A 22063-nucleotide genomic window follows, 5' to 3' on the forward strand; every position below is an offset into this window, starting at 1 on the left:
ATGCTACAGAGTCATTGCACTTTTCACAGCCACAAACCCATCTTACAAAAAAAAAAAAAAAAAAAAAAAAAAAAAGCCAGTTTCACTACTTTGATGAAGTCAATAAAATTATTATTTTGCTAAATCCTGACCCTCAAACACACATCTTTTTAATATTCTGAGTGATGATATACAAACAACATAAAGCACTTGAGCAGCACAACAGAGGGATGTGGCAATCTCAGGACAAGCATCTATGGGACAGTTGGATCTAAGAGCTCAACTAGCCACTTTGCTCATAGGACACCATTTTTCCTCAGAGAACCACTGAACAACAAGCTATGGTTATTCACACTTGGGTATTTGGCAGATACTTTCTCAAAACAAATCAAGTGAGCCTGTAACTATAAGGAAAACAACTGATGGTATTTGTTGCCAAGGATAAAATTCAATCTTTCAAGTGAAAATTAGAATTTTGAAAAACATTGTCTATCACCAGGAGCTTGACAGCTTCCCAAAACTCAAAGACTTTGCTGATGAGATTGAGTGATATTAACGAATGTGATATTTTGATAGTGTATAATGAAATGTGTCAACATTTGGAAGATCTGCACAGCTCAGTGGACCAATATTTTCAAACCAATGCTAAGTGTTTTAAAATCACACATGGGCAAAACAATCCGTTCAAAGTGCAGGAAGGACCAATGGGTTTTAATAGAAGTATAAAAATTCATTGGTATGGTTTTAAATTCCATATTACTATTAACTTTTAAGAAGTACCCACAAGTTGAATTTTGGTGTAGTATCAGAGAAGAATATTTATAATTACCCAAAAAGACTGTTAAAATAGTTCTCCCTTTTCTGTCTACATAGCTGTATAAGGCCAACAAAAGTTACATATCAAAATGGATTAAATGCAGAAGCAGATATGAAAATCCAGATATGTTTTAAACTTTACACTGAAGAAATTTGCAAAAGTGTAAACAATGCCACTCTTCACACAATCTTTTTTTTGCTTTGGAAAATATAGCTATTTTATTAAAAATGTGTTATTTGTGTTAGCATGAAATAGTGATTTGTCTACTTGTTTAAACGAATTAATGAAGAAATATTTCTAATTTCTAAATTTCTCAGTTGTAATTTCTAAATATCAACAGATCCTATATCCTAAGTAAACAGAAGTCACTTAAGGTCACCAATAAATTTTAAAAGTATAAAGGGGGTCTTGGAACCAAAATTTTGAGGACTACTGATTTAAGTCATTGTGATACAATTTAAAGAACTGTTCAAAATTCAGGTTCTTTTTTATATATAACCTGTATTTCATTAGATTTGCTACCATTGGGATGCCTGGGTTGCTCAGTGGTTGGACGCCTGCCTTCGTCTCAGGTCATGATCCCAGGATCTGGGCGGGATTGAGTCCCACATCGGGCTCTCTATAGGAGCCTGATTCTCCCTCTGCCTATGTCTCTGCCTCTCTCTGTGTGTGTGTGTGTGTGTGTGTGTGTGTGTGTGTGTGTGTGTCTCGTGAATAAATAAATAAATCTTTAAGAAAAAAAGATTTGTTATCATTGTTGGAAATGATAATTCACAAAGGTATAATACACATAATGAACACTTACACTGACCCTCACCCTTAAGGACAGTGGTTGTGAGTACATATTTCCAATTGTACTCGACTACTTTAGAATTTTGGGTCACTGTTTAACTGGATTAGATCTTTATTTTGGCAGAAGCAGCACTCCCACAAAGATAGGAAAAGTTGAAATTAGCAATTTCTTGTTGTTGGCTGTTTATGGCATTGTTAGCTTTACCTTTAACTGAAGTCCCTTTGAGAATCTTATTAAGTCATGTGTCCACTTTGCAAGGGTAGGTTTGGTCAAAACTAGAAAGTATGCTTTGTAAAGCCTCTTAACTGGGCACACATACCCTTCAATACTCTGAACGTCACTGTCAATTTGTCTTTTGCTTTGTAGAGCCCCCTCCTACCCTCAACTACCTTAAGGACTGTGAGACACATGTGATTGACCATCTAACATGCTGAAAATACAAGACACCACTGTCAACCTGGCTGGTGACACTCCTAAAGCTAACTTTCTTCCTTTAAAAAAAAAGGAAAAATATGAACGTAATATATGTATATCTTATACATATAATCTTCTTACACCCAGTAAATCACTGAGTATATTGAGCATACTATGTGGTGCCCTCACTTAGAAGCTCACTGGAAAAGACTACCAGTCAACTAAAAAGACCACTCATCTCTTCAGGATGTTGCTCACTACGGGCAATGTCAACGGGTGGCAACATAATGGAGCTTCTATTCATCTGTGAAATGCTCACTACATGGAGAATATTTCATCTTAAAACCATAGGGTTGGAAGACAGATGAGTAGCTTTCCCCAAGGAGGCTCCTCAAGGTCTTTTGTGACCTATTTTTGTGATGAACATCTTCGTTTGTGAGTTTGTCTTAATATTAGTAGTTATATAATCAGATATCTTGTGGTTCATTTTAATCCTGTACCCTCTAATTGGTTGCTGGGTAAGGGTGAGGAAGCTGGCCCCACCTTGCTGTGCAGCCAAAGGTTTAACAGCAGCAACAGATCATGAAGCATTTGCAGAGGCTCAAATAGGCTCGGTCCCCCTCTACACATCTTGTGGGGCCCAGGGAGGACGAGATGGTGCTAATCGTGGCAAAGAGCTGTCTGCGAATAGAGTAGTGGAGTAACAGATCCCTCTGGACACTATGCTGCCCAGAGAAAGCCTTGGCTTCTAAAAGCCATTAGGACAGCCTCGTTCCCTCTTTCCAGGGCTTCCCACAGCAGCTCTGAACTCTGCTCTTTCCGGAAGGACAGCACATTACAGGAGCTTCATCTATTTTCCCGAGAGGCACTCAAGAGACCTGAGTGTGACGCCCAGTCATGTGGCTTGACGCTTTTCTGGCATTTTTGACTTGGGTTAATCGCAAAATAAAGGGCAGTTGGAAGTATGGCACCAGATACTCCGGAAGATTAAAGAGTTCGCACATGGCCAGAGTATGGAGTCTTAAATCATTCAAGTTCCAAGTGTCCCTTTTTCTTGCCTGAAGGAGGGTGTGCACGGGGGATGGGAGAGTGAGTTCCGCGGATGGATTATCTCATTTCATTTAGCTCGACTCTTTGTCTAGCAAACCATGCAATTAACAGCAACACAAATGGAATCTCCCTCAATCAAAACAAAGCATGAGTCCACTCTGGAGGATTTACTGGCAAGGCTTTCTCAATGTAGTTTTCTAGATCTTTCTGAAGACAAAGTGGTGAGTCAATTTGCAGTTCCATGGCAAGGTGTGGACTTCTGTCTCTCCCGGCTCCTCCTCCCTGCCCCCCACGGCTTCCCCTCCCAGCACGTTTTCAGTATCCTCATAACTAAATCTGAGACAATGTGTAATTATACAGAAGAAAAATCTGTCAAGGAGAGCTGAAGTTGCTTAAATTGTGCTGATTTACAAAGCTGAGAGATTTTTTTCCCTGACCGAAAAAAATACCTTTTTACGTGTGTAATGGCAAACAACCTCCTGCAAAGTCAACTCCTTTTCTGAAAGTCATTGCTAGTTTTATAATTTCTGAGTCATTAGATAACAGATAGAACTCCACACTTAGTGGTTTCAAATGTTTATGGTCTGCAATTCATTCTTAATGAGCTCTCTCCATGTCTTTATTCTTCCTCATACCCTCCTGCTGGGAAGTGTCTTACTCTGCCTTGCCTTTTGTTAATGATTCCACAATCATTTCAGAGGCATTTCTCCTGCCTTATGTAATTCTGACACCACCGAAGAGCCCAGCTCACTGCCTCACAGTTGGAAATGTAACCTTTAATGTATTAATTTCTCTTGCTCAAAACAATTTAACCTCTGTCTTGGTTTTGTGATTGCTAAGTGTTCCAATTAAATGCCTCTTTCATTTTTTGTCCTGGAGGGCTGGATCTTCCCCGAATTATGTTCAACACCCCCTCCTCACCAGCCATGAGCACACTGCTGGGCCCCCTTACGTGCTCACCATCAATCCATTATCTATCTCATGAGTGCCTGTCACATCTTCAAAAACACCTCCTTCCCTAAAAAGATTAAAGTAGTCTTAAATGCTAGGTGGCATTGTCGGCGGAGGAGAAGCAAATCACGGTAGCCCAGAAGGTAGTGTCCAGGAGGACAAAATATCCTCTTCCCACCCTTCGCTTCTGAACCCATTGGATCTGTTGGCACTGATGAACATACGGCAAGTCTAATGTGGAGGAATATGGATGTGCCCAGGTCAGCCAGTGTGAGCAGGAAAATCAAGCACGGTAACAATAGTCTCTGCACACTCAGCTTTTGCATTTCAGCACCTAGCTCCATGCAGAACAGGCCCAACAAGATGGGAGATGCAGTGAAGCATCTCTGCACGGGGTCATGGGGAGCCCATGCCCTTCACAGTCCACCTCCAGCTCTAAAACAACTGAAAATAAACTCCATGGCAATTTTGGACAGTCTGTTCCAAGCCTGACCCTCCGGAAGCCTCACCCCATTCCTGGCTGGTTGAGCACCATCCTAGGACCAATGTTCATAAGCAGAAGCTCCAGGCCTTCATTTCAGCTCCTCTTGCTGTCTTGGCGCCAAACTGTTTATGCTTTAAATAATGTCCTTTTCTTCTTCCAGAGGCTTCGAGAGCATGGCAATGCAAGGCTGGGGGCTTGGGGGCCCCGTCAGCCTGCTCGTCCAGGTGGAAGATGTGCTCATAGGAATAATACTGATAGAAGTGATTGACAGTCAAATGTTCTATGACCTAATCGGAAGGATTTCTCCAAGGCAATCAACATGTAGAGGCAAATGCCTCTGGGGGGCCACTGTCTCAGTTTGCATTTAGAACAGCTATTTACATGCCCACTCAACGCATCTCATTACGAGGCCTGCGGTCAGTCAGGTGGTAAGCCCAGGGAACAGCCCGAGTCCACTGGGCTAGGGGTTGTGGTGAGGCAGTTTGGTAGATTGATCTGTCTACCTTCTTTTGGGTGAACAAATGGATGGTATGATAACAATCGAAATGCCGTACATAGGGCTTTTTAAACAAAAGCTCAACTGATATATCATTTGTAAAAATTAATACAAACTGTGTCCACATTGTCCAAACCTACCATGCCTATTTCCGTCGTGACCACATGCTTTCACTGGGGACCCTGGGATGAGTCTCTTCCTTTGCTAATGGAAAAAGTAATGGATTTCCTGCCCCTCCCAGAGCAAAGCAGGAATTTATGACTTCCTGTGAAATTCTGAAAAGGGCCTATCAGAAGTTTCTATAGTAGTTCTCTATTAGTTCTATACTTCAATTTATTTTATATATAGTTCTACATGTATTAATTCTATAATGCTCTATATTAGTTTATTGAGGACTCCTTTGACCTCTGTCAAACCCTGAATGCCAGGGTTTATCCAGGGATTCAGAGAGTAAAAGTAAAAATCTTCAAGTAGGATTCCACTGCCCAGTGGGATGGTCACCCAAATAATACTGCTTCCATTTTTTTGAGCACTATCGAAATGCATAAAAACATCATATTTGAAATAATTAGTACTGGAGCATTTTGAAATAGTTTCAAAGCCTTCATAAGTATAGACATTTTGTAGCCAGTGCCAGTGAGCTGTGACTTACTCTTCCAAAAACATTTGCAGGTGATCTAGATATAACTACTAGTTAATAGGAGACACAGGGATAGAAGAACATGTTAAACAACACAGAGGGATGCAATCAGTGAAATCCAGACTGAAATCTTTAAAAAAAAAAAAAAAGGGATCCCTGGGTGGCACAGCGGTTTGGCGCCTGCCTTTGGCCCAGGGCGCGATCCTGGAGACCTGGGATCGAATCCCATGTAGGGCTTCCGGTGCATGGAGCCTGCTTCTCTCTCTGCCCCTCTCTCTCTCTCTCTGTGTGACTATCATGAATAAATAAATAAAATCTTTAAAAAAAAAAAAAAGAAAGAAATCCAGACTGGGAAAGCCCATAAGACAAATCTCCATTTCTTCAACAAATAAAAAAACAGGAACAGAGAGAAGTAGGCCTATAGGTTAAGACTCCTAAGAGGTAGATGAAGCAAAGACAATGTATGGACCTTGTTTGAATTAAGATCTGGGGAAAAATATGAGATACGCCTAAAACAAAGAGAACATTAGAAATTCACTATTGTTAAGTTTGAGGTGGAATGATGACACTGTGCTTATTTTTTGTTGTTGTTGTTGTTGTATTTAAGAGTCCTTACAGAAAAATGCTGAAGTGGCCACAAATGAAATACAATGTCTGAGATTTGTTTTTTCAAAGCCCATTTTTGGAGGGAGCAGCTGGGCAAGAGTGGATGATTGTCAGAGATGGGTGATAAGGACATGGGTTTCATGTTCTCTCTCCTCTTGTATTGGTTTCATTTTTCTATGAAAGATATTATAGATGGTCAGTGAGTGGGTCTTCCTGACTTGGAGTCTGTGCAGCCATCTCAGTCTTGCTTGTCCAAGGCACTGGTGTGAAGAGGAGACCTCAGCCGTCATGTGGTATCCTTATTCACAGGAGCATCCTGGGTTACTGTCCAAGATGTCTCTGTGTAAAAGACATAACACAGATGTGACACGTGATGTTCCCACCCCCCCCACCCCCAGTTCTAAGGAGAAGCTGGAAATAGATGCTATAAGTTCCTTCCCTGAAAGTTATGAACAGGCAGGTTTGCTTGGGGTCACAAGGACCTGGTCCTCCAGAAGGAGATCATGTACAAATGTGCACCTCCTTACTCATCATCCCTAACATACTGCAGCACTTTTATTTGTTTTATTTTAAAAACAAACAAGCTTGTGTTCCTTATTACAAACATGCATGTGCTTATTGTCAAAAAATCGACAAAAACACAAGCAAAACAAAAGTAAACTAACCAAAATCTCACCTTATATTTTTTTCAAAAATGAAAACAACTATATACAAATCTTCCACTAAGTAACTATGGAGAGGTTAGGGGGGAAAAAAAAATCCCTCCATGCTTTCCAGAATTGGGTTAAAAAGAGTTTGAAAATCTTAGCACCTCTCCTACTTGTAAAGAAATTAAAAGGGAACTGGGCCATGTTTTTTAGAGTTTTCTTATTTTAAAAGCAAATGGAAATATTTTAAGGGTTGCATAAGAATTTTGAATTCTGGAATGCAGCAGATGCCACTTCTCAGTGCTTTCCCGGCATGCCAGCCAGGAAGAGGGGAGGCCGTGCAATTCTCGGGGCCAGGTGGGGAGATTGGGAATGAAAATCAAATCCTTTTCATTTGATTTTTGGAATATGACTCTGGAAAAGCTTCCTAACCCACCTTCATCTCAGTTTGTTGGGCGTCCTTTTGCTAGGTGTTGTAATAACTAATCACAGAAGCAATTGCAATGTGACAGATATCGCATAAATGAAAGCTGCATTATAAATCTTGCGTAATGATCACTTGGCTAGGCTGCCCTCTGAAAATCATAAGCAATCTTTTAGTGAGCCTTGCCAATGCATTCCGCATATACACTTGTTTTGGAAACTAAAGAATTGTGATTCTCCCCAATGGGTTAGAACAATCGGACTTGATTTTGATTTTCTTACATAGGTGACATTTGTCCTTTGCTAATGTCAATTTAGCTGTTGAAAGAGGACACCTTTTTGGTGAACAGTTTATTCTTTCCTTTCCTTCATTTCCAGCCTCATTTTAGTTCCTGGACCTCAAGCATTTTTTACAATGAGCAGCAGAGACTCTTGATCTTGAGCAAATTAAAGAAAAAAACCCTATGTTTCCTAGGAGCACGTCTCCCTGGTACTAATCATTTGCCAATGAGGGGAGAGTCTAAGCGAATGCTGCACCGGAGACAGGTAAACCTGCCTTCTGTGTGGCAATGCTTTGCTTTCACATCCTTTTACCTTTCCTCAAGCAGAATAAATTACTATCTTTTTATAATAATTTTTAAATGTTTAGCACCTGAAAATAGAGCTGTGATAACACAGAATCTGGGAGGAAAAAATAAAGGGAAAACAGGACCATGTAGTAAAGGAAGAAAAAATGGTTTCTTCAGGTCAGTGTGAGAACATATTACACTGCCCACATTCCATTCCAGTAGGTACTTTGCATTTTGGCCTCTTGGCCACAAATTTGCTGGTGCTGTTCTGTTGACCTGATGCAGCTGTGAAGACGGTAGCCCCATAGGTGTGCATCCTGGTCCCCCTCGCCCTCCCCAATGCCCAGGTACACACTGGAGGGAGGTGGTGGGACCGTGAGATGATGCACCTGCGGAGAGACCAAAATGCATTTTCAGACCCAAAGGTAGAGATTGCAGTGAACTGGGAATAAAGGCAACCTGTTCACTCTTTCACCAAGAGCTGGGATCCTCTGCCCTGTGTGCACCTGCCTCACCCCAGCCTTCTGGGAAAACATACATGACTCCTGACGAGATCCCACACGGTGGGATAGGAGCATCCTGACCTGGACAGTGCTCAGGGCTTCTGATTTCTGTTCTCAGGGAGCTCTGGCACAGGTGGGAGCCCAGGGAGGACCAGGACGGTGGGGCCCTGGGCAGCTGGTGACCACACCTGACCTTTTCATCCACCTTTCCCTTTTCCACCTCTGCCTCTGGCTGCCTTCACTCAAAGGGCAAACTCAAGGTCAGAATCAGAAGCAGTGGCTCACACACTGAAACCACCTCACCAGCTGTTCAGACATCTCTCTGGCCTCCCAAAGGACCTCTTGCAAATCTCTCCCAAGGGACAGCTTGTCCCCTGACGCGCTTTTGTCCCATCCTCACTGGCCAGAGCCAGACTGATTGAGCTTTCTCCGTGTGTGTTGTTTATTTGGTAGTGTGAAGCCGTTCTGGGCACTGGGTTCCCCTCTACCCCACACACGGGAACGAGTATTCCACCAGTCACTGGGGAGGTGTTCTGACCCTTAGAGTCCTGCACGCATCAACTTTCTGCTCAGGTGCAAGCTGAAAGGTGGATTTGAAGACGACATAAAAAAGACACATGTCATTCAGTTTTATTAAGTAGAAAGCTGATCACACGTGACCTCCTTAAATTGTTTTTATTTTACATATGTATGCAATTTTTATTTTATCTTTATTTATATGGATGTTACACTATTGATTCACATTTTATTTTTATGTCACTCTAATTACAGCCATGTATACTGTGTCCCTGAAACAACCCACACCAAACATTGCCCCCTTTTGAATTATTGTTTCAGCCACTATAACCTCACACAGGCCTCTTGCCTGTGCCCTGGGGTCACCAGGACAGCCATCAGATCTGATTGTTGAAACTGGGACTCCCCCCCGCCACCCCATTGCTGTGACCATTCCAGCCAAGCGGTGACTCTCAACCAGCCTCTGGACTCCCCCGGCTCAGGTTCGTTAAAGGCAGAGGGACACGAGAGGCTATGTCACCATTCCTCAGTGCTTTGAGGTGGACATCTGTCCTTGGACTCTTGAATGAACCAAAACAAATTGAGGGTCAGTTCAGGGGCATCGTGAGCACACCGGCACTGAGCCCGCCCGGGCAGACCTACCCTGCGTGGCTCTTCTGGCGTGTGCAGAGCTGCTGTGCTCAGCAGCTTGTGTCGATGCGAGAGAGCTGGGGAAAAGTTGGGGCCCAAATCATAGAGGATAATTAGAAATTCTTGCCTCATGTAGCCACAGTTTTAGCATCTAATAATTATTGTTTAAATGCAAATACTAGTCCCTGGGACTCCTTATGCATTTGAATCAATCTCTTAAAAACAATTGCTGCTCCAGATGAAAAACAATTTCTCAACAGCTGGAGAACATTTGCAGAAGGCAACTTTTAAAGAACAGAGCGGGAGAAAGACAGAGATAGACACAAAAGTAATCACCAGCCTCTGTTGTCTAAGGAAGGCTGAACCCTTCAGACGGGGTGCTCCTAATTACCACGCCTCCAGCTAGGCTCGCTGCCAGGCCGCAGGTAGACCAGCAAGTTAAGTCAGAATAGCATTTTGCATTGTCAGTGCAGTTAATCAAAAAATTACTCTGCCTTTTAGTTTATTTTTTAAGAGATTTTTTTTTTTTTTTTTTTTTTTTTTTACTCTTAGCCTCCTCTTACTGAGTTTTAAAGATGAACAAATGAAGGTTAGAGCATCAAGGACCTGTGTATGGGGAGTACAAGTCTTTCTGGGGAACAGTGTTTGGCATGGGTAATCAGGAAACCTCTTTCCATGGGGCCGAGCTGAAACACCACTCTCGGCTGGTAAAGTGGAGGGAGGGACAGACATGGAGGGAAGAGAAGGAGGGGACCCACCGCCAGCCCAACGCCTGTACAACTAGTTTGAAACTATCCATGTTTGCTCTCCAAACCACCCCCCCGCCAAAATGAGTTCTAGCCAAGTCCTGACTTTTTAAATTAGATATCTATGGCTCATGTCTTACTCTTTCTTATTTGCCACAGTCCTTGAGGATTCAAGTTCAACAACAATATTGCTCAGTGGTAAGACGAGAAGAGTAATGAAGATGATGGTAAAGGTATCTAGCAGTTTATAACACATACTACCTGACAGACATTGTTTTAGATGCTTCAACTTCCTTGGTTCTCATAAATCTTAACAGACAAATGTGGCCTATCACCCCATTCTACAGACAAGAAACCCGAGGTCCCCAGCAGTTCTGTAACTTGCTCAAGGTCAGAGGGCTAGTAAACGATAGAGCTGGCTTTTCACCCTGGACGTCGGATACCAGGAATTGTACTCAGTCATCGGTGAAAATTTTGGGCCAGTACTTAAATTCTGCTTGAGTGTTTTGTTCCCTGAAACCATGCTCACCACATGGAGGGCACACACCCCCAGCAAGATGACCCACTGGGAATCTACATGACGGGTTGGTAACTTCTCATGTGGCACAGCTAAACTGTGACTAGCTAAGTGGGCTTCCGGATTTCTTGTGTGGTTTTAACCAAATTTACCCTCGTAGAATGGGCAGGTGGCTTCCGAGAGGTTCATACAAAGAACAGGGGATTTGAAGAGGGTATGCGTACCACAGAGACCAGCCACAAGAGGCCAGAGGGAGCCCTCTGCACTCAGCCAGTTCACAAAACAAAAACATCAAACATATAGCCAGTGCTCCACTGTCGACGGCAGACCCTCCCTTGAGTTCATTCTGCACGCTGAAATATTAGTTAATGATAACAGGAGGCCATTATGATCAACAGGACATTTCATAGCTAAGCATCAAGAGCATGCATGCAAACCTCTACAGATTGAAAGCAAAAGTATGTTTGTACAATCAGTAAATTTCAAAAAGTCAAAGGCTTAAAGTTTTTTTTACCTCCCCTTCACTTTAATTTCTATGTCTATGTGTGCTTTACGATGCATCGAGGATATTAACATGAATATTATTTTATGGAATAATAAACATGCATATGAAGAGGGAAGTGCTCAAAAAAACTTCCTGATAGGATTATGCAATCAAAAGTTTGGATTGGAGCACAGAGCTAGAGTTTAGTCCACCCCATGGGGCTACTCTCAGGTAACCATGGTAACCCTAATCTGTGGCCAAGTGTCTGGCAAAAGCTTAGCAACCCAACCGGAGACAGAGGAGAAGGTGGACAGAACAGGCTGCTCCTCCTCCACCCCGCACGAGGTGGGGACCCCTCACCAGCGCAGGGCTCGCGTGCGGGCTGTGGAGCCGAGGGTCGACGGAGGTGTGGGGCCATCATTCCACATCAATGGAGTTCTTTGTACGGAAGGAAATACAAGGAATTGCCTCACAGAGTTGATCCTATTAACAATAGAACCAAAGCTAAGCGAGTGACTAATAAATTGTCTGAGGTCACAGAATTTTTTGCACAGAACATTCAAAACCAGATTTGCAAAGCAAGTTGTCATACTTCCAAAACTATCAAGAGAGAAAAATTATGTGCTCTTTTATACGAGGAAATAAAACCCCGGAAATGTAACAGAACTGCACACGAGAAGATAATAATGTTCCGATATTGAAAGGCATATATTTGGGTAATATTCTACGTAGGAAAAAAAAAATGTCATTGGGGGGAATCCAAGAATAAACTCCCAACACCCACACACAAGCACGATACAGCATTCACCCAAATGGATTTTCCTTTCTAAGATGCGAGATTTTTGTAGGGTGGAAGTTTTCCTTTCACTTTATTCAAGACGAGACGTGTAGAAGCAGAAGAATTTCCAAGCTGTCACTGTGAAGGACTTGAATAATACTTTGTGTCTCTCAAAAACTTGGTCAGGTAGGTGTTTCATACTGAAGATTTAAAGCGATTTCACCGGCTTTGCATTTTGTATTTTATAAATCATTAACAGGAACAAAGTACGAACCAAAACAGAAATACCCATTTCATAAGTGTGAAGACAGTTAACCTTTAAACAGATGGGTAATCCCAGACAGCTCTGTAAAATTAATAGAGCTTAAACCTGAGGTCTCAGAGCTGCAGAATACATCTTTGGAGACCATGTTTTTGAGATCATCATAAATCAACTTTTTTTTCTCACCGGTCCCTCATGCCTACCCAGGCTCCTGGAACTGCCGGGTTATGAATATGTATACTGTGGTGTCCTGACTGCTCCCGGCTCGGGCAGCAGAGGTTCTGAGGGTGTTTCCTCCACGGTCTGGGTTCCCAGTGGCCGCAAGGCCATGGTTGTGGTGGGACTGTGGCTGGTGGCGGTGCGGGAGCGGGACGTGTCGCTCGCTGCACCTTCGTGCGTGGCTCACTTTGGAGAAGCCTTTCCATTTTTTTGTCTGTAAACTTTCGCTTATTGAATCAAAGATATTGCGGAGGAGTGTTCTGCTTCCACGGCGCTGTGTTTTTCCACGGCCAGGTCGGGACAGACCGGAGAGGCCTGGCGAGTGCCGTGCAGGGCTCCGAGCCGGCCCAGCCTGCGGGCGCCGTGGCCGTCCTCCGGGATCGCCGCCTCCGCGCTCGAGAAAGAGGCACTTGTCCGGGCTGCCCGAGACGACACACGCGGAAAGGCCGAGAGCGACCGGTCCGCACCGTCTGTGTCATCACTGCCCACCATTGAAGTCGGAGTTTGGAGGCCTTCCTTGAAAAACTTGGCTCCGTTTGAAAGGTGGCCACGGGCCCTACAAGGACGTGAATTTAAATGGAATTAAAGGCGGAGGAGTGATGTCAGCCCACTGCCAGCCTCAGCTACGCCAGTCCCGGAGCCTCGCTCCTTAGCGATTGGGAAGATGCTGGCCGTGGCTTCAGCACCAGGTTGGGCCGGGTCCCCTCGCCCTCGTGGGCCGTGGCCGTCAGGAGGCTCCAGGACCACACATGGCAGCTGCGCTCACAGAGTCCCAGGGACAGAAGCCCACGCCGTCCAATGTCCGCAGGAGCGGTCCCTTGGTCCCTGCACTGTCAGGAATGAGAAGGATGGGACCCGGTCCTAACGGACAGAGTCAAGCAGCATTTGGTTCTTTCAAGGGAATCCCACCCGAGGAGGGGCCCTGAGAAGTGCACACGGACGCATTTGCAGCTATTCACTATGGGAAGTTAATGTCACAATATTGCCGCAACTGTCGGACATCCTAGAGCGGCAGGACTCCGCAGGGACCTGAGCAGAATACAGACGGAGGACAGAGGCACGCGACGAGCCAGGCCGGGCCGTGTGCACACACGCAGCTCGCTGCCACGCGAGCGTGGCCTCCCCAGCTACGCGCCCGCGCTCCAGTGGCACCTTCTTCCACCGAGTCTCGGCGGCGCATTAGCATAAATGCCATAAAATTTTGGCCCTGTATCTTCTTTATTATTTTTTATAGGTGTATAATTATTGAAAGGAGGCCATTACCTTTTTTATGGACTCGCAAGTCTCTCTGCCTCTGACTTTCCCATTCTGCCTGAGATCGCCGCAGTCCTGCGGCCCCACGTGGACAGGGGTGTGGGGTGCCCCGGGACGGGCCTGGGTGGGGCGGGGAGAGGAGGAGAGGGGTCCCCGCTGCAGCCCACAGGAGTGCGCAGCAGACCTCGGATTCCAGGACACCTGTCGTCAGGCGGCCAGCGGCCCACCCAGCCGCTCCCTTATGAAAGCACGGCTTTGAGAGCGATGCGTTACAACCCCAGGAGTTCTGAGCCATAAAAATCATAAAGAGTAACGTCCCATGTCTGGAAACAGAAACGATTTCTATGAGAATTTATGTATTCAATGTAATTAATCTGTATGTTTGGCACAGATCATCCCAGACCTTTCTTCTCTTGGTAATAATTAAAGCCCAGTTCGATGGATCTGTTTAATTAGAGCCCCAGATAAGCAGCCCCCACCCACCTCCATTTTTTTAGCCACCCCACTCAACAAAGAGTTAGGTTGCCACTGTCACCCCCATCACGTGCTTGTTCCCTCACCCTTTTTGTGTTCCCCCTTCTGAAAGAGCAGGTCAGCAAGGCAGCTCAACTTTCTGGGGTCCAAAAGATGGCACAGGCTCCAGGAATTGCTTTCAGGACACCTGCGTTTCCCACTGAGGCGCGTCAAGACTCACCTGGACTCACCGGGGAACCCCGACTAACCAAGAATGTTGTATTTAACAAGACGTTTCAGCCTTAGATGCTCCTCAAGCCTTTACGATGAAAATTTTCAATGTTGTCTCACTGGGGAAAAAGTGCAAAATCTGTGTATTTTGTGCTTTAACTGCTAACTGAAGCCACTTTAGCCTACGCCATCTCGGGAACCTCTGTGACTGCTGATGGTCACTCACACCTGAGTGTGAGTCTTTATGATGCGAGGGAGCTCTTGAGAGACAGCCCCATGCCAGCCACAAGGCACATAAACTCACGGGAAATGCAGGCCAATCTAAAGGGCGGGGACACAAGGAAGATCCAAACTGCTTGGAAACTTGGTGCCTGCGATACAAAAACATATCAGACGTGCTACAAAACACCATTTGTGGATGCTGCTTCACCCAGGCTTTCAACACAAAGACTCCAGCAGAGGTAACAGATGGGCCTTCCTCTTATCCTGACTCTAGTACCCTAAGGACATAGAGGTTTTGTTTCTTTTTCTTTCTTTTTTCTTTTCCTTCTCTTTTTCTTTTTTCTTTTTTCTTTCTTTCTTTTTTTAAAAAAAATAGTGTGGTTGCTTGGTGTTTATTTTTTCCTAAGCCACTGTCAATGGTTACTCGCGGCTGCCTCTAGTGAGAGAGCCAGTCCGCCTCTGGTTCCTAACCTCCCCCAAGTGGAAGAGACCAAGAAACCTGCAAGAAAAAGTGGATTCCACAGCTTTATGATCCTGTTAAATGACCAACAAAACGGTCTTGAAACTAAAATGGAAATACAGCCTCTTGCAATCTCTTTACGAGCATTCTCCCTGTCTGAATTTTCAATTGCCCTGTTTTATACTTGCCTTGGTCCTGTCACACCCCAGTTTTAGGGAAACCTGGCTCCTGCATTCATCTTTGCTCCCCTCGGGAAGCAAGTCAGCTTTCCGTGTTAGACGCAGTGACAGATAATTTATGCCCCCTGACTCGGGAGCCACACCCAGGGCCCCGTAGGCCTCATCTTCCTTCCTATAGAAGTTGATCCACAGCCTCACAGGTGGCCTGTCCTTCAAGGGAAAGGAGCTACACATTTGGCCTCCCAGATAATTGTCCAAGTGTTACTTGGTCCAAGCTGAGTGGTTGCTCTGGGCATAGGCATGAAGCATGATTCTGGCCAGAAAGACTTGGGAAGGAAGGGAAGGTTTTCCTCATTCTCCAAAAAGGGTACGAGACCTTCACTGTGGTGTGTGATGGCAAGAGGCGGGAAGAGCAAGATCCAAGACGGGAAGAATCTGTGTCCGAGCTGGAGCCAGGCTGCACCCAGAGTTTCCGCGACCAGCAGCTGGCTCTTCTAAACCATGCAGACCCACTCTGTGTCAGCCCCAAGTGCCAAGTATTCTCGCACCAAGAACCTCTACAGACAACTGTCTAGTCACAGATAGGAATGCAGACCCTGGCCCGACCTGGCGCAGGGAGCAGGGCCATGTCGATGCCACACTCCCACCTCAAGTCCCCGTCTGTGCTTCAGTGCAATGTCCCAATACCTACCCTTACCGTCAGCAGCCCTTAGAGCCACCAGGACAAATGATTAAGGGAAGAGCTTTGCAGCTCTAAAGATAACCAAGGAATGGCATCAGCTCCACTATGCACCTCAAAAGTAATATTCAATAATAAAGTTTTCAATTCCATTACTGAGTCGCTGAATAATATGGTTACTGTTAAACAAAATTTTATTGTCTGCATGTTTGTTCCATAAAATAAATATATATTTTATCTAATCCAAATTGCATCCGACTGTTACAATTCGTTAGAGGTGTTGAAGTGCTTTTCTCGCCATTATTTTGGAAAGTGCTTCCCTAGATGACGAACCGATATCGAAGCTCAGAAATTAAAGATTGAAAAGAGGGTCTGGGTCACCTGGGGGACCCACTGCCAGACTCCAGCGACAGACCTTCCACCCAAGCGACAGTCTCATAGAAGGGGAAGGAGGAGGAGGACGGGCCTTTCCATTTTGATAGCTTCTAGTCTCAGGCACCTATGCCCTAAAGAAATATCCTCCCTGAGCATGAGGGTCTTACTGTTATTGTCAAATACATCCCCCTTTTAATTTGATGAAGGACAGAAAAAATAAAATTTAACTACCCTAGGCCAACCTTCCATGTAGAGTTCATTCACCACAAGTCATAGTAAAATATTAAATCCCTCTACCCCAAGAACCATACTCCTGTTTGAAAACCCATTTTTTGAGGGAATCGAGTCTTTCAATCTATAACTAAGGAAAAAATTTAAATGGAAAATAAAATCTTAAATTTGTATTTAGTATACATGGTAGGTAAAGAATGTTTTCTTAGAAGGTCTTGAAAAAAAAAAAAAAAAAAAAGATTAGCCCAGCAGATAATTGAATAGTGCCCAAAACTACGAAGTTGGAGCACACCTCCCTCCACAACTTGCCTATACCAAGAAACCCCACATGTGTAAACTCATTTCTTATCATGCCACCTCAGTGCTGACCTGAGAAAGAGATCTGGTGGCTTCCGAGCTAGACCCTCACTGCCATTAGTGCCATGAATGTGGAGCTTAATGGGAAATTAGGGTCACTGGCAGAGGTACATACACAGGCCATGTCTATATAGCAGGACTCCTGCTTTGATCAAATATCTTGGGAGGATCACTGGATTGTCACCAAAGACAGTCTAGTGCCATGAGGTGCAAATGAGCCTCCTAGAAATACACATTCTGGATAAATTCAGGAAAATGTAAGAATGTGGTCTAAGGCCAAGGAATGGGAAAATAGGTGGGAGGAGAAATAATTCCAACCAGAGCTTGGTGACCATCCCTCAGATGAAGTGCTTGGCCCAGTACTTATGGTTCAAAGTGTGATTCACCTACAGCAACAGAGCTGTGACACATCTTTCTCTGTCATCCCATGGGCATGTGGGATGTGAGTGAGCAGAACACTACTCATGGACTGCAAGGTCATTAGCCTGAAAGTCAGGCATATGGTCCACACTTCTCCCCAAAGACGCAGAGATGGAACTGTCACCCTGAGGATCCTGGCCACTGTCGTGGCATCCTAGGACATGGCAGGGCTCTGGGACTGCACAGGTGGGCTGCCCCTCAAGGCCTCCCTCAACCCCTTGGGCCTTGGACTTGATAACTCAGGTGCAGGCACCCACAGTGACAGAGATATCACCTCAGCAAGAGGGACAAGAGACAAGATAGCCCATGGGCACCACAAGGCAATCAAGGAGTTCCTCTAAAATCTTCTACAACCACAGGTCTCCAACGTTTTGATCTTAGGACTCCTTCATGTATTACTATAGAAAGCCCCAGATAACTTCAGTTTGTGTGGGTTATAACTATTGATATTTATCACATTAGAAATTAAAGCTGAAAACTTTATGATTTGTGAATTCATTCTAAAATAACAGTGGAAAAATCATAATACATTATTATTGCTTTTTTATGAAAAATAACTATTGTTTCAAAAAAACTAGTGAGAAGAGTATGTCGCTTTACACTTCTGCAAATCTTTTTAAAATCTGGCTTAATAGAAGGCAGCCGGTTCTCATCTCTTTCTGCTCTTGGCTTGTTACAGTATCATCTGTCACTAACCTGTGGAAAATTCACTTTTGAAAGAGAAAATTACATCTCAATGTTATTAGAATAATTTCAACCTCACAGATCTCCTAAAGGTATCTTGGAGACCCTAGGACCATTTTGAGGACCGTGCATGTTAGCTGTCTAGTAGAACGGGGTTATTGTGCTGTAGTTGGGTCCTCGGTCTATATGGTCGGGAACACACAGGTGACATTCATACAGCCAGGTTTTGAGCTTCAAACTGGCTTCAGTTACTGAAGAGTGGTTCTCGAGGCAGCTTCATGGTGTCTTGGGCCATTCCCGCTGCTGTAACAAAATACCCCAGACTGGGTAGCTTGTGAATAATAGAAACCTATTGATCACAGTTAGTTCCGGAGACCAGAAGTCCAAGATGAAGGTGCCAGCATGGTCAGGCGCCTCTCACCAATGCTTATGGCATCCTCTTGTGGCCCAAGGGGCAAGGGAGCCCTCTGTGGTCTCTTTTATAAAGGCAAGAATCTCATGAATGAGGACTCCACCCTAATGAATATCCACCTCCCAAAGACTCCACCTCCTGACACCACCACCCTGGGGTTGGAATTTCATCATAGCCATGGGTGGGGGGGTCACAAAGACTCAGTCTGTGTTCCCTCGACAGTCTGCTTTCCTCATTTCCAGGTGTGGGGTATCAAACACCCTCCCAAGTGTCCTGACAAAGAGCTGATCATCTTCTTTTTGTAGGGGCCACAAAGTTGGGAGGAACTGATTGTTCTGGATTAGCTTCTAACTACTGATGGCCTCACATGTCATCTAACCCTGTAAGTAAGACACAACCTGAAGAAAAGAAGTCCAGAGTCAGAAAGGCCATAGTACTCAATTCTCCTAATGACGCACAGAGAGTTAAAAGAACAGTAAGAACTCGGTAAGTCTACCAACACCAAAACCCAAAAGTTCTGTTTGCCGCAGAACCTCCCCCGCTACACATGGCAGGAGGTGACAAAAATGCTGGTAACCAGAAGGTATGTCTTTGCAGTTTATAAAGGATCTCGAACCTTCTATCCCATATTTTTTGGGCAGCAGCCACCGGTCAAATGTCCTCAGGGCTGGATTCGGATGACATGGTGTCATCCTCTGCCCCGAGAGATCTCAAACAGCAGCCAGGCTCCTGAGTGTGGGGTGCCGGAGGAGGGCGGCCTACCGCGGATGGGTCAGGGAAGAGGACATCTCTGAGCAGGTGGCATTTGAGCTCTGCCACCAGCAGCCCTTGGAGGTGGATATCCATTCAGCCGAGGTCACAAGCCAGAAGAAGGGGTCTCCGTCCACCTGGCTGGCTGACCCCACCGTTCCGTCCTCACACAGAATCCACAGGACACGCCACCCGGGCCGAGTAGCTCCCTGAACACCTGCTACAACACTTCATCACAAAGAAAAATCAGGGCCATTCTTAAGGACGTGAAGCTTTATGAAAGTAAATTCTCAGTCTTTCTTTCCTCAGATACAGGAAGAACACTGGGCCTCTCCTTGGCCAAAGGCCCCCAGGTCTGTTCCATCTTATGAGGAATCCTGAAGGCAAACCATGGGGAAAAAACAAGCACCAACAGCAAGCAAAGAAGTGCCCCTGGGGCCACCTCACACATCTTTCCTGTCCCATTGAAGGGTAGTGATCAGATGCGGAAGGGACAGCACCATTGTCACACAAGCAGTGGACACAGTATCTTCTAGAACATTCTGGACAGAAGCGAGCCACCAAGCAGGCCTGGCCCCTGCCCGGAGCTGTGAAGACACCAGGCCCGTGGAAGAGAGGAAGCGTCCAGCCTCCAGAACCATGCGACCTCCAGTCCCAACCTCTAGGTGTCCTAAGTTCATCCCCTGGGAAATAGAGACCCTAAAGCTGCTCCTCGTTGTTGGAAGAGCCAGGAGATGACGTCTGTGAGACTATAACTAAATACCATTCCACTAGCCAGGGGTTAGCTGCAGCCCACAGCGCATTGTGTGGAAACTCTCAGGTGCCTTCTGTTGGAGGGATAGAGCCATCCGTGTTGAGGAAAAGCAACCAAAGATGCATAAACACATTTTCTAACCATATTAAATAGCCTTGAGTTTCAGTAGGTACCTAGTTACATGCGTTCCATCGTCTCTGTAAATTGTGCTTCATTGAGAAACACAGGCATGCCTCCTCATTGCCCTGTACACATGTGGCCAGGTGCACTCACGTGTGTACTTGAAGTTCTAATAAAATAACATGGTGTGATCTCATGTCTTCAGATGTTAAGGGAACTTGACTTTCATTGTATTTTTTTCCTTCTTTTTGTCTTTTCCTTCCTTCCTTCCTTCCTTCCTTCCTTCCTTCCTTCCTTCCTTCCTTCTTTCCTTCCCTTCTTTCCCATCATAAGAGTGCTATTTGTCAGAACCTGGGAACAGAATAATGCCACCATAGAAAAGAAATAGTCTGGTGACCTGCTTCTTCCACGAGATGTGGATGGGTGCTTTTGAATTACAGAAAAGCCTTCTGCTTTCTGAACTACAGAGTAAAGAGGTGGAAAAACAACAACAACAACCCAGTGCTTTCACATTTTACACATGCTCTCTGGGTATATGGTGCAGAGCGCCGTGAATGGGGACAGGATTCAGTATAAATCTCTTCTTATTTTGTGTTTCAGAAGGTATGCAATAGAAAACCCATTCGAACAATAAATGCTAGTCACTTGAGGTCCATAGCTTGTTTTGTAGCTAAGAAAATAAAGCCTCCGCTCACCCTTGGCCAACTGAATTACATTTTATGCTATTATTAATGCGTTGCAAGACTTTTTTTCATATCAATTTGAAATTATACATCTGGGAAATCCCAGCACAACAGCAGTCAATGCTTTGTTTCTCTGTGTGGCCCTCTGCAATTACTAGAATGTGCAACTATAATTTAGCTCAGGTAAAATTCAATCAGTCACCCCAAGCACAAAGAAATCTCCATCTCCCAGGGAAAAGGAGGAGGAGAGGGAGGGAGGGAGGGGGGGAGGAAGAGGAAGAAGCCGGGGAAGGAGAAGGAGAAGAAAGGAGAAAGAGGGAAGACCCGAGAGAGAGGGGGTTTCCTGCAAAGGGCGCGGGGAGCTGTGGGGGTTTCCCAGATGAACTGATGGCAGTATGTAGATTCAGGCTGTGCGGGCAGCGGAGGAGCCAAGCCGAGAGGGCCAGCCGGCTCCGGGCTCCGGGATCCAAGCAAGGCCCACACTTGCTTCGCGGCCCGCTTGGATCCTTGCAGAAATATAACGTTCTTTGTGCTAAAAATAGAGAGGAAAAGAAAGAAGGGAGATTTTTGCGGCCGTGCTAGGATTCACAGGGAGAAGCTGGGAGGCGAGCAGTAGGTACACTGGCCGGAGACCATCGTGTGACGTCAGGAAAACCTGTCCCCAGAGGTGGCCAGAAGCGGGACGGGGAACCCCAATGCCTCACACTTAGGCCTTTGGAGAGAGCCTAGCATGGGGGGCTTGTCTTTGTGTCCCGTTGCGTTCCGTCCTTGCACAACTTTTGCAGGTGGCCCGGGCTGGGCTGTGAATCAATATTCCTAGACTTCAGGAGGGTTTTGAATTCTGCAGTTGTTTCACTGACCTCATGCAGCAGAGGGGAGATGGTTTAGCAGTAATCACTCGGAGCCAACCCTCCCCTCCTCACCACTGACAGGACAGTACCCATGTCACACGTGTACTTGCCTTTGGAGGCAATGCTTTGGTTTATTATCATTTTTTTTTTTTTACCAATATGTTTGCTTCTAGTCACATGACATTGTAAGCTCATGCTTTGATCTCTTCGTGGCGCATAAAGCCAGCAGTGAGAGGCAAAATATTTTTAATTAACCCTTTTATTTTGAGATGATCATAGATTGACCTGTGGTTGTAAGAAATAAGACAGAGAGAGCCATGTACCTGTTATGCTCTGTTCCTCCACGGTGACATCTTACAAAACTATATCATAACCAGGAGATTGACATTGATCCAGTCAAGATAACATATTTCCAAACCCACCA

The 22063-nt window shown here is 45.1% G+C and overlaps 1 long non-coding RNA gene across 1 annotated transcript in view; it reads right to left on the minus strand.

The window, feature by feature from the left end:
• Positions 1-6646: 6646 nt before the first annotated feature.
• The window catches only part of LOC140630071 (uncharacterized), a 48101-nt gene continuing 32684 nt past the window's right edge, over positions 6647-22063 (minus strand). The window contains exon 5 of the long non-coding RNA XR_012027870.1: positions 6647-8258. This is a non-coding gene — a long non-coding RNA (uncharacterized lncRNA). The remainder of the gene's footprint in view (positions 8259-22063) is intronic.

Source organism: Canis lupus, chromosome 1, assembly GCF_048164855.1.
Source record: "Canis lupus baileyi chromosome 1, mCanLup2.hap1, whole genome shotgun sequence".
NCBI lineage: Eukaryota > Metazoa > Chordata > Mammalia > Carnivora > Canidae > Canis > Canis lupus.